Genomic DNA, 11369 nt, shown 5'->3' with positions numbered 1-11369 from the left:
CCATACTACTCTTGCATTCCCTCGCCCTACATCTTCACCGACTAGATGTAATCAGTCTAAGTAAAGCCAGTGTTTTCGGCAAAAAAAAATTAACTATGTTCTTGCCAGTTTCAAGCATAGTTACCAAATTCAAATTTGAATTCGGTTCGGATTCAAATTCGATACGATAAAAATTCGAATGAAAAATTTTCAATTCGAAAAAAATTCGATAATACACTTCTTAAACATTTTTTAAATAATATATTTTTAAAATATTTTTCGCTATCTTCTTTCTAATTTATTTTGAATTTTATATAACTTATAACTGTATATAATAAAAAATCTTCAGAACCAAATCCACTCAAAAAGAATTTACACTCACCTCTTCCCTCCAAACTATATACTCTTTTCAAAAACCTATATTCTTTCTTTGATTTCAAAATTTTATTAATATAAAATCCTTGTTTATTTAGAAAATTAATATTCAAATTTATTTTATAGAAAAATCAACCTCTTGTCTTTGAAAAAAGAAATTTTCTAATTTAAATACTTCCATTTTCAAATTTATTCTATAGAAAAATCAACCTCTTGTCTTTGAAAAAAGAAATTTTCTAATTTAAATACTTCCATTTCCTTCTCTATGAGTGGGAAAAATCTAACCAGAAAATGTGCATTTCCCTCCAAACCATATACTCTTTTCAAAAACCTATATTCTTTCTTTGATTTCAAAGATTCATTAATGTAAAATCCTTCTCTATTTAGAAAATTAATATTCAAATTTATTTTATAAAAAAATCAACCGCTTATTTTTGAAAAAAGAAATTTTCTAATTTAAATACTTCCATTTCCTTCTCTGTGAGTGGGAAAAATCTAACCAGAAAATAAGATTTAATAACATCAATGCTCATAACTCTACAACTTACCTTTGAGATTGAGAATTTTGATCATAACTGTTATTACTCATTTAACCTATAAAATCTAAATAACCCATAAATCTCCTAATTTTTATGTTTTTAGCTTCGTGCATGTTATAAAGCAGTGATTTTTTATATTTTTAGCTGGGTGCATGCTATACCGCAGCGATTTCTATTTTCCTATGCGTGCATGTCATACAACAACAATCTATTTGTGTTTAGCCAATGAACAATCTACTGGGTAAATCTTTTGTCTTTCTCTACAGCTTGACATACTACAATAGTTTTTCTCTACCGCAACAATTTTCATTTTACTCTGTAGCATGCCATATTCCAAGAATTTTAGTTTTTCTTTGCAGCATGCCATACCCCAGCAATCTATTTGTTCTTTAGTTAATAAACCATCTGCGGCCATTAACTATGCCAGGTAATGAACCATACATGCGCCCAAATCTTTAAGCACCTACACTACGAACCGGATCGAATTTTATCGAACTATTCGGTATTCGAATCGTACGGGCGAATTTTTGTATTTTTAACCATGATTCGGCCGTATTTGGTAACTATGGTTTCAAGGGTTGGTCGGTTTTCATAGACTATGAGCTTGGAAAACTACCTTGATCATTTCACTATGCTTAAATCCATGAATAGTCTCCATGAATTTCTTGTCAGAGTGTAGCATGAACAGTTCAATTAAGTTTAATGCACATATTTTATTCTCGTTCAACAAAGTTCACGGTCATAAAGTCTTCAAAATGTGAATCATCCCAGTTTCAACATATTGTATACAGGGATCTTAATGTAGAGAAACAACCAACGCATTCAATGAATGCAAATGTTGGTGCATCAACAAGAAGCTATCACAAGTTTCAGTGCTTCATTCCAAAAGATAGCAGACTATTATTTCAAGCTTCCAACAGAAACAGGAACATGGAACACGAGTCATATATGCTTCACCTTAACACAAATTCAACTTCTTGTAGCATCTCGTTTTCCACACATTGGATATATTCAAACCAAACACAAAAATGACTATGATTTGCCGAGGTTATAGAACATTCAAAGCAGGTATGAGGGAATCATATGCAGCTTATCAACACTAAAAACACCATACATAGTCATGCCATCCATACACATCACAAATACAACTTTCAAACTTCAAACGATGGTTTAAAGAAAGTTAAATTGTTCTAGACAGAGGGAGAAAATCACCGCATATTCAACAAAACGACTAGTATTCAATGCAAAAAAATCACGATGTTATTTCTTATGATTTTAAAGTGCACAAAGGGTTGACAAATTTAAAGGGTGCCCAAAAATGAGAACATATATTTGTGACAGAGTCCAAATTAGTGGAGCGTTAGGTCATGCGCACATTGAAAATGCTCAAGTTCAAGTTGTAATGAACACATATAATAATGGACATGCAGAGCTTTGAGAAGCAGCAAATAGGAAAAGCTGACATGTACAGAGAGGGTTAGAGAATTGCATTGGTAGTGAGTGATGAGTCTAACAATATTCCTCTTTGTAGTAGCTGGGATGGCCTTCTCACAACAGGGGAATGGAAACACTGACAAAGGTAGCAACCTCTATTTTAACAAGTGCTCATAATGGCATAAAATCCATAAGGAGGAGAGAATTTGGATTTAAGAGATCTGTGGCTTGTGTGTTTTGAATCAATGATCGGAGAATCCACAGTTTGAACATCTTTATACCAACGTTTCAAATCCCAAGTGAGATCCATCATCAGGGTGAAAGAATCATGATACAAGAAGAGCAAAAGACCAGAATAAATACTAATGAGGAAGAAGAATAAGGAAGAACAAAGAGTCGGCTAGAATTTTTAATTTATTTTATATATTTTATTTTTATTTTTATTTTATTCATATCAATTATTATAAATAATTAATATTTATAATAAATTAATTATTATAAATAAATAAATAATTAATATTAATAATATTTATTATAAGTAATTAATATTTACAATAGAATAATTATTATAAATAATTAATAATAATAATATTTTCTTGTTATTCATATTAATTATTAATTATTAATTATTAAACATAATTAATATTTATAATTAATATATTAATTAATAAAATTAATATAAAACTAAAACAATAGAAATCAATTATTATAAAAATAAATAAATAAATAATTAATATTGTATAATAAATAATTAATTATTATTGTATATTAATAATTAAATATAATAATAATTAGTTAATTATTATTATATATTAATTATTAATATATTAATTAGTATATTAATTAATTAATTATTATTATATTTAATTATAATAATTAATTAATTAATATATTAATTAATGAATTAATTAATATTATAATTATTAAATAAATTAAATTATAGGAGATTAGTATTTATAAATGACTAATATAATAATAATTAACTAAATAATATATATATATATATATATTTAATTAATACATTAATTCAAATTAATAATTAATATTTATAGCTAACTAATATTCAAATATTAATTAATATAATAGCTAATAAATAAATTAATATAATATTAATATAAGACTAATCAATTGTTATATAATAATTAATTAATAATTAATATATAATGATAATTAAATAAATATTATAATAATTAATTAATATATTAATTAATATAATAATTATTAAATAAATTAAATTTAATTAATATATTTTTAAATTATATTAGTAATTATAAATAGTTAATATTTATAGTTAACTAATATAATAAAATATATTAATTAAATTATTAAAGAACTCTAATGATGTAAAAAATTAGAAAAAGAAAAGGAGAGGGGACAACATACCAAAGGGATGCATTACCTGGGGATGGGTTGGCGACTTCTAATTTCTTTGATCAAGGGGAGCCAGCTTCCGCTAATTTCCATACCATTGTCTCTGTTCAGATTCTGAGGATGCTTAATAATCTCAAGAGCTTCTCTGATCTTTCGTCTTTGATGATGTTCCTCTCTTGCGATAATGGATGCGCTTTCTAGGCAAATATGGTGTTTAGTCTTCAAGGAGTGTTCCGCCAATGCTGAGGTACGAGATCTTCCATTTCTGATATCAGCGCCATGTTCTTTGAGCCTTGTCTGGAGGGAGCGACCAATTTCACCTATGTAGCTTTTTCCACAAGAACAGTCTATTTTATAGACTCCTTTATGCTGGAGATTGTCAATATCATCTTTAACAGACTTTAAACTTTGTCTGATGGTACCGGGGGCTGAGAAATGAGTGATAATGTTTTTCTTTCTTAGGATTTTAGCGATCTTGTCAGTAACACCATGGATATAAGGTAGAAAAATCTTACCCTGAGGTTGGTCTTGCGCCTTATGCCGCAATCTTACCCTGAGGAGAGAATTGGTTTACAAAGGCCGCACATCATGGCTCTGATACCATGTTAGACACACGGGGAGAATACAACCAAATAGGATAAACATGAGATGCTTTATTATTCACATGATTTACATTTATAATACATTAGTGAGATTGTTGGATTCATATTCCAACGTCTCTTGGACTCCCTTTGACCATTCATCTCCCACACCTTAACCCTTGCCAAATTAGGTGTTCAACAGGAACAAAATTTGGAAAGGAATTCCAACCAATTTTCTATTAGTATTAATGTGTATTTATACATGACAGACATGCTTGAAATGGTTGTACCTGTTCTCAGCGAACCATTCACTTTACCTAATATATGTATCGTTTGTTACTCACATTTACTTAGTATAATATGTATGGTGTGATATATACCTAAAAGTCCCCTAAAATATCTCTCCCACCCTCAATGCGTTTCTCATCTCGAGATAATACATAACAATGTCTTGGACCTCTACTCTTTGCCTAAATATCCTTATCATACATCAACCATGCATATGAGTATGGATAGGTAACTTAGTCACCACAACTCGTAGATGGATAAGAAGATGCATGTATGAAAGGATTACTGTGACTTCTACTTTTTTGGTGGCCACTTATTGCATATATCAACTATTCACATTCTGTGTAGTCTCTCCACCATATCGATTACTAGTCAACCATGAACCAACAAGAAACTCATTTCCAATTTGGGGCCATCGTTTTAACTCCCTCTACGGATGAATCTAGTGCGTGATTGTCACTCATGAGTGTTTTCTTTCAAACATAAAATAATTGAAGATCTTCCATATCAACCATCCCGCCTTTTACTTTTTTAACAACCTAAGAACCATTATACAACTTTATATTGGGGAATATAATCAATTCACTAGTCATTAGTTTATCATTTCAATACTTTGTGTGCATTTCTACTTGTCTAGTCTTTTTTTGTATTGCATCCTTCCACTCCTCACCAGTTGCAAGTAATTATGTCAAAGATTTTTTTGGTGCTACTTTGTCAGTTTTGTTATAAAACGTTGATTATAGATGTGTTTTCCCCTTGTCTTCCATGAGATTTATTTTTATGTTTATGAATTAATATTGATGTGTTTTTGCATCAAATGGTTGTATAAAAGACATGTTGTGATGATATATTTCTACTTAATATTGATTTCTTAGTCTGGAATTAAATTTATAAAGGAGAACTTTAACATGACTAGACAAATTGATTTTTTTCCAGTCGATCTTTTTACAATAATTCTCAATTTGATATGGATTAGTGTTACCAAAAGGATGATATCATCAAAAAAAATTATTACAATTACAAAGGTGGTGACGCTTTCCTATATTGAACAAGGCTCACATTTCACCCCCTGAATTTTAACTCTAATTAATGATTGAAAGATTCAATCCGGAACTCAGCCCAATAATACTTCATAAACAAATGTTTGAATTTACTCATTACAAATTTATTCATTAATTACAGACTCAGATGATTTATTAAAATATAATGCACATGAATACCATATACTATAAAGGTTGAAAATGTCAATCAACATGGTTGTGCATAAAATTCATTTATTATACTGGTTAACCCAATATCTCACACATAACTCTAGCCAATACTTTTCCTTTGATCTCTTTAAAAAATTGATGTTTCCTCATATTCCTCTGTGGTATATATTCAACACATTATTATCTTTCCATCTTCATAAGATAGGGTAGGATTGAAAACATAGATAAAAGGATCTCAATTAATTAACAATGGTGACATGATTACACTTGTCTTTTACTTGGCAGTTGTTAGTTGAGCAGTTTGACCTAAACAATCCGTCAACAAAGTTAGCCAGAATGACCAACATTAGTGTAATTCATTCTTCGACTAACCAAAATAGTGACAATTCCTTCCCATGTGCATGAAATTGGTCCTATTTTTTTCAATGCACTGATATTTAGAAAAAATTATGGACATATTCTTCATTGTATCATACAACAAATGGCCATAGACTAACTTGACTGCAAGTTGATCTGCCTCTTTCCACTATGACTATATTGAAGTAGTCTAGGTTGACCTAAATTGCCATGTAATAAACCTCACAATTTAAGTTTTCACCAGAAATTTCCTTATCACAAAATACTTCATCCAAAATCAACATCCAATGACTATATACATGCTTCAAAAACCATCTTTTATTTCAACATTAGTCGGTGGTAAAAATCATCCAAGGTATAAAGGCTCTTCAACACTTCTAGTAGTGTTAGCACATACCTTATATCATTTTGGATTCATTGATTTGTTGAATAGACAACAATTTGAAGGTTGAAAGTCAACATCATTGGTTGGTGAAATAGACCACAAGTCAAACATTGAAAATCAAATTTTCCATGATTTTAAAAGTGGATTTTTATATCATTTGGTAGAATTTGGGTATGACTTCAACATAAACATGCTCGTATTATGTTATGGTTGAATAATGCCTAAATAATGAAAAAACATTAAAATACACCATTCAAATGCATACTAGAGATGTTAGGACACAATCCATTGGGATGTATAGATTGAGAAGTAGAGATTGCTTTTAGCGGTACAATTTTATCTCCACCATTCTGCTCAATTGAAACATTACTAGGTAACTTTGTGCATAAGAACACACCTTAGTGTCTCCAAACTTGCCATACAAAATATTACTAGTTATTCAAACCCACATAAATCATGATCGATGAGTTGGGAAACTTATTCATTCTTCCTAAATATGCGAATGGAAATAAAATCATTTAGGGAGATAAAATCAATCATGGTCCAACATCGCATTCTGACAAATATTGTCTCAACCATCATCAACCATGGTCAATCATTGTCAACAATAATCCAATGTCGCATTGTCATAAAGATTGTCTCAATATGAAAATCAATCATGGTCAACAATGGTTAATCATGGTTATTTATCGTTAATAACCATGGTCACATTGTGACAAAGACTATCTCATGGTACAACATCGCATTGTGACAAGTATAGTCATCCATGGTCAACCATGGTCCAATGTTGCATTGTGACAAAGATTGTTAATATGGATATAAACCATAGTCAACCATGGTCAACCATCATTCAATGTTACATTGTGAAAGATATTCTATCAATATGAAAAGAAATCATGGTCAACCATTGTCCAATGTTGCATTGTGACAAAGATTGTCTAAATATCAAAATCAATCATGGTCAACCATCATCAATCATGGTCAATATCAAAATCAACCATGGTAAGTCATTATCAACAATGGTAAACCATGGTCAATCTTTCTCAACCATGGTCAACCATATTCGAATGTCACATTTTGATAAATATTGTCTCAATATGAAAATCAATCATGGACAACCATGGTCCAACATCGCATTGTGACAAATATTGTGTTAATATGAAAATTAATCATGGTTAATGACAGCTAACCATGTTTATTTTAGTCTTTTTTATATTTACCTTAACATTTATATAACCTGGGTTTATAATATTAAATCCTTGGGTTTATAATCCCTTGGGATTTTAGTATTAATCCCATGCATTTATTAGTCCCTTCAATTTATAATATCAATCCCTCAGTTTGTTAATCTAAGGATTCATACTCCTATGGTATAATATTATTCATAGGGTTTATAATATTAATATAAATCATGGGAGTTTATAATCATGTTCAACGATGGTCCAATGTCATATTGTGACAAAGCTTGTCTCAATATGAAATTCAACAATCTTCAATCATCGTCAACCATCGTCAACCATCGTCATTCATGCTCAACCATGGTCCAATGTGACATTGTTGCAAAGATTATATCAATATGAAAATCAACCATGGTCAAACATGGTCAATCTTGATAAATCATGGTCAACCATGGTTAATATGAAATTCAACCATGGTCAACAATGTTCCAACGTCACATTGTGAGAAAGATTATCTCAATATGAAAATCATACATGGTGAACCATCGTCAGCCATAGTCAATCATTGTCAACCATGGTCAACCATGGTCCATTGTCGCTACATTACATTACATGTTGCATTGTTACATTACAAAACATGGGTTTAATATAAGGTTTATAATATTAGGGCCTTTTAATATTCAATTTATAATATTAATGTTTAATATTGGGTTTATAATTTGTAATATTAGGGCTTATAATATTAATCTTAGGGTTTAATATTAATTCATTGAGTTTATCAATCCTTGAGTTTTTAATATTAATCCCTTGGGTTTATCAACCCCTTGGGTTTATCAACCCCTTAGGTTTATAATATTAATCCCCTAGGTTTAAAATTCCCCCCCTCTATTTATAATCCATTAAGTTTATAACATTAATTCCTTGGATTTATAATATTGTTTTTACGGTTTAATATTACTTTTTTTAGCGTATAATCCCTTGGATTTATAATATTAATCCCTTATGTTTATTAATCTCAAGGTTTATGTTCCTAAGATTTAATATTAATCCTAGGGTTTAATGTTTATTTTAGGGTTTATAATATTTACCTCAGTGTTTATATCCCTTGGTTTTATAATATTAATACATTATATTTAATATTATTCCTGTGAGTTTATAATCCCTTAGATTTATTAGTCCATTGGATTTATGATATTAATCACTTCGGTTTATTAATCCAAGGTTTCATATTCCTAGTGCATAATATTATCCATAAGATTTATAATATTAATCCCTAAAGTTTTTAATATTAATCCCTTGGGTTTATAATTTGTAATATTGATCTATTGGATTTGTAATTTATAATATTAGGGCTTATAATATTAATTTCGTGGGTTTATAATATTAATCACGTGAATTTATAATATTAACCTCTTAGTATATAGATGCCTTTCAGATTAATCACATAATCATGAATTGGTTGACGTTTTGAACCAGCTAATGTGGTCCATCCTCAGGACAAGGTGAAGAATCAATCAATCTTAAGGTATAAATAGTAAATAGTAAGGATGCATCATAGCCCAGAATTTGCTGTCAAAAACTAGTCGTTGGTAAAGTAGTTAAATTAGGTAAGTAAAATAGTAAAATAATGAAATAAACTAGCTCTTAGAAATAAAATAAATATAAAATATTTAAATATTATAAATTAGTTTAAAAACTTGCCATTATGAATATTATATTGATTATAAACATTAATTAAGTTGTTAAAATACTATATATATATATATATATATATATATATATATATATATATATATATATATATATATATATATATATATATATATATATATATATAATTTTTATAATATCTTATTTATCACTAAATATTTAATTCATTATATCATACTCTTTAGCTCTACTTTTGAGTCAAAATTTTTATATTTCATTGCTTTAATAATAAGGTCTTATTAGTAATCAAAAAAATATACAATTAAGAAAGAGAACCTAAGTTAAAGAGATAAAAAGGGGGGGCGGGAGGGGATGGGGGGTAGGGGGACTATTAGTTAGAATTAATTATAATTTATAAATAGTTCTTAGATCTATTAATACCGCTCAAAATAAAAGAAAGAGAGACCTCAAAAAATTCAAAAAAAATCATAAAAAGGAAAGGAGGAAACAAGTAAATGAATCATAAAATCAATCGAAAAAAAAGAAGAGCTGAAGATAAAAATAAACAGGGAGGGGAGAGTGGGGAATCAAGACGTGAGAGCTGGAATCCATCTCTTACCTAGTTTCCACCCATCATCCCTATTAAGATTATTGGCATGCCTTTCAATCTCAATTGCTTCCCTCAGCTTCCTATGGTGGAAGTGATTTACCCTGACAACGACTTTGGACTCTTAAATGCAGACATGGTGATTTGTTTTCTCTGCATGCGCAGCTAGGGCTGATGAGCATGATTGGTTGTGTCTAATATCTGTAGAGGGAACAAGGTAAACGCCCTTCATATCTTAGGATCAATAGGGTGTTTGACAGATCCCAGCAAATTCCTAATGGTACAAAGAGGTCAAAATGAGGAAGCAACAATAGTCTTCCTAAGGACATGTGAAATTCTATCCATTGTTCCTTGGATATAAGGGAGATGAACCTTAGAGACAGGATCAACACTAGAAGGTTTGACTATAGGCCCCTTGTAGGCCTTGCGGCTTTGCGATATGCTATACCCATTCCTTATAAAAACTTCAAGAAGATGAGATTTATCTTGTTCAAGGTGGCTAATATCAGAGATTCTTAGAGCGCGAGTAGCAAGAGTGCCGAGCACCCTAAGTTTTTGAGCCAAAAAATGATGAGAGCTTGCATGGAGATACTGTTTCGTGTGATTTTACTTTTGAAAAAATTGATGACTGATGGAACCGTCATTCATCCTTGAAAGGAGGATGTCTAGGAAGGGAAGGGAACCATTCTCCTCCACTTCCATGGTGAACTTGATGGAGTTTGAAAGAGAATTAAGGTGGTTTAGAAACAAATTTAATTTTTCTCACCCATGAGGCCAGATGACACACGTATCATCCATGAAACGTTTCGACTTCTTAGGGCGAAATTGAGTTGTGGCTAAAGCCTTGGTTTCAAAACCCTCCATAAACAAGTTAGCGATGATAGGGGAGAGAGGGGAACCCATCACAACACCACAAGTTTTTTCATGTCCATCCTCATCTAAGGTGAGTTCTATTAGCAAACTTGTGGTGTTGCGATGGGTTCACCTCTCCCCCATTTCATCGCTAACTTGTTTATGGAGGATTTTGAAACCAAGGCTTCAGCCATAGCTCAATTTTTCCCTAAGAAGTGGAAAAGGTTCGTGGATGATACGTGTTTCATCTAGCATCATGGGCGGGAAAAATTAAATATGTTTCTAGAACACCTTAATTATCTTTCGGAATCCATCAAATTCACCATGGAAGTGGAGGAGAATGGTTCCCTTCCCTTCCTAAATATCCTCCTTTCAAGGATGGATGATGGTTCCAGCAGTGACCAAGAACTTTGAAAGAAAACTTACAGGGAACAGTATCTCCATGCCAGCTCTCATCACTTTCTGGCTAAGAAACTTCGGGTGCTCTACACTCTTGCTACTCGCACTCTAAGAATCTCTGTTCATAGCCACATTGAATAAGAGAAATCTCATCTTCTTGAAG

This window comes from Pinus tabuliformis, chromosome 2_1 (assembly GCF_031772625.1).
Source record: "Pinus tabuliformis cultivar Carrire ecotype Pingquan chromosome 2_1, CPIR1, whole genome shotgun sequence".
Lineage (NCBI taxonomy): Eukaryota > Viridiplantae > Streptophyta > Pinopsida > Pinales > Pinaceae > Pinus > Pinus tabuliformis.
This window is presented reverse-complemented; position numbering follows the sequence as displayed.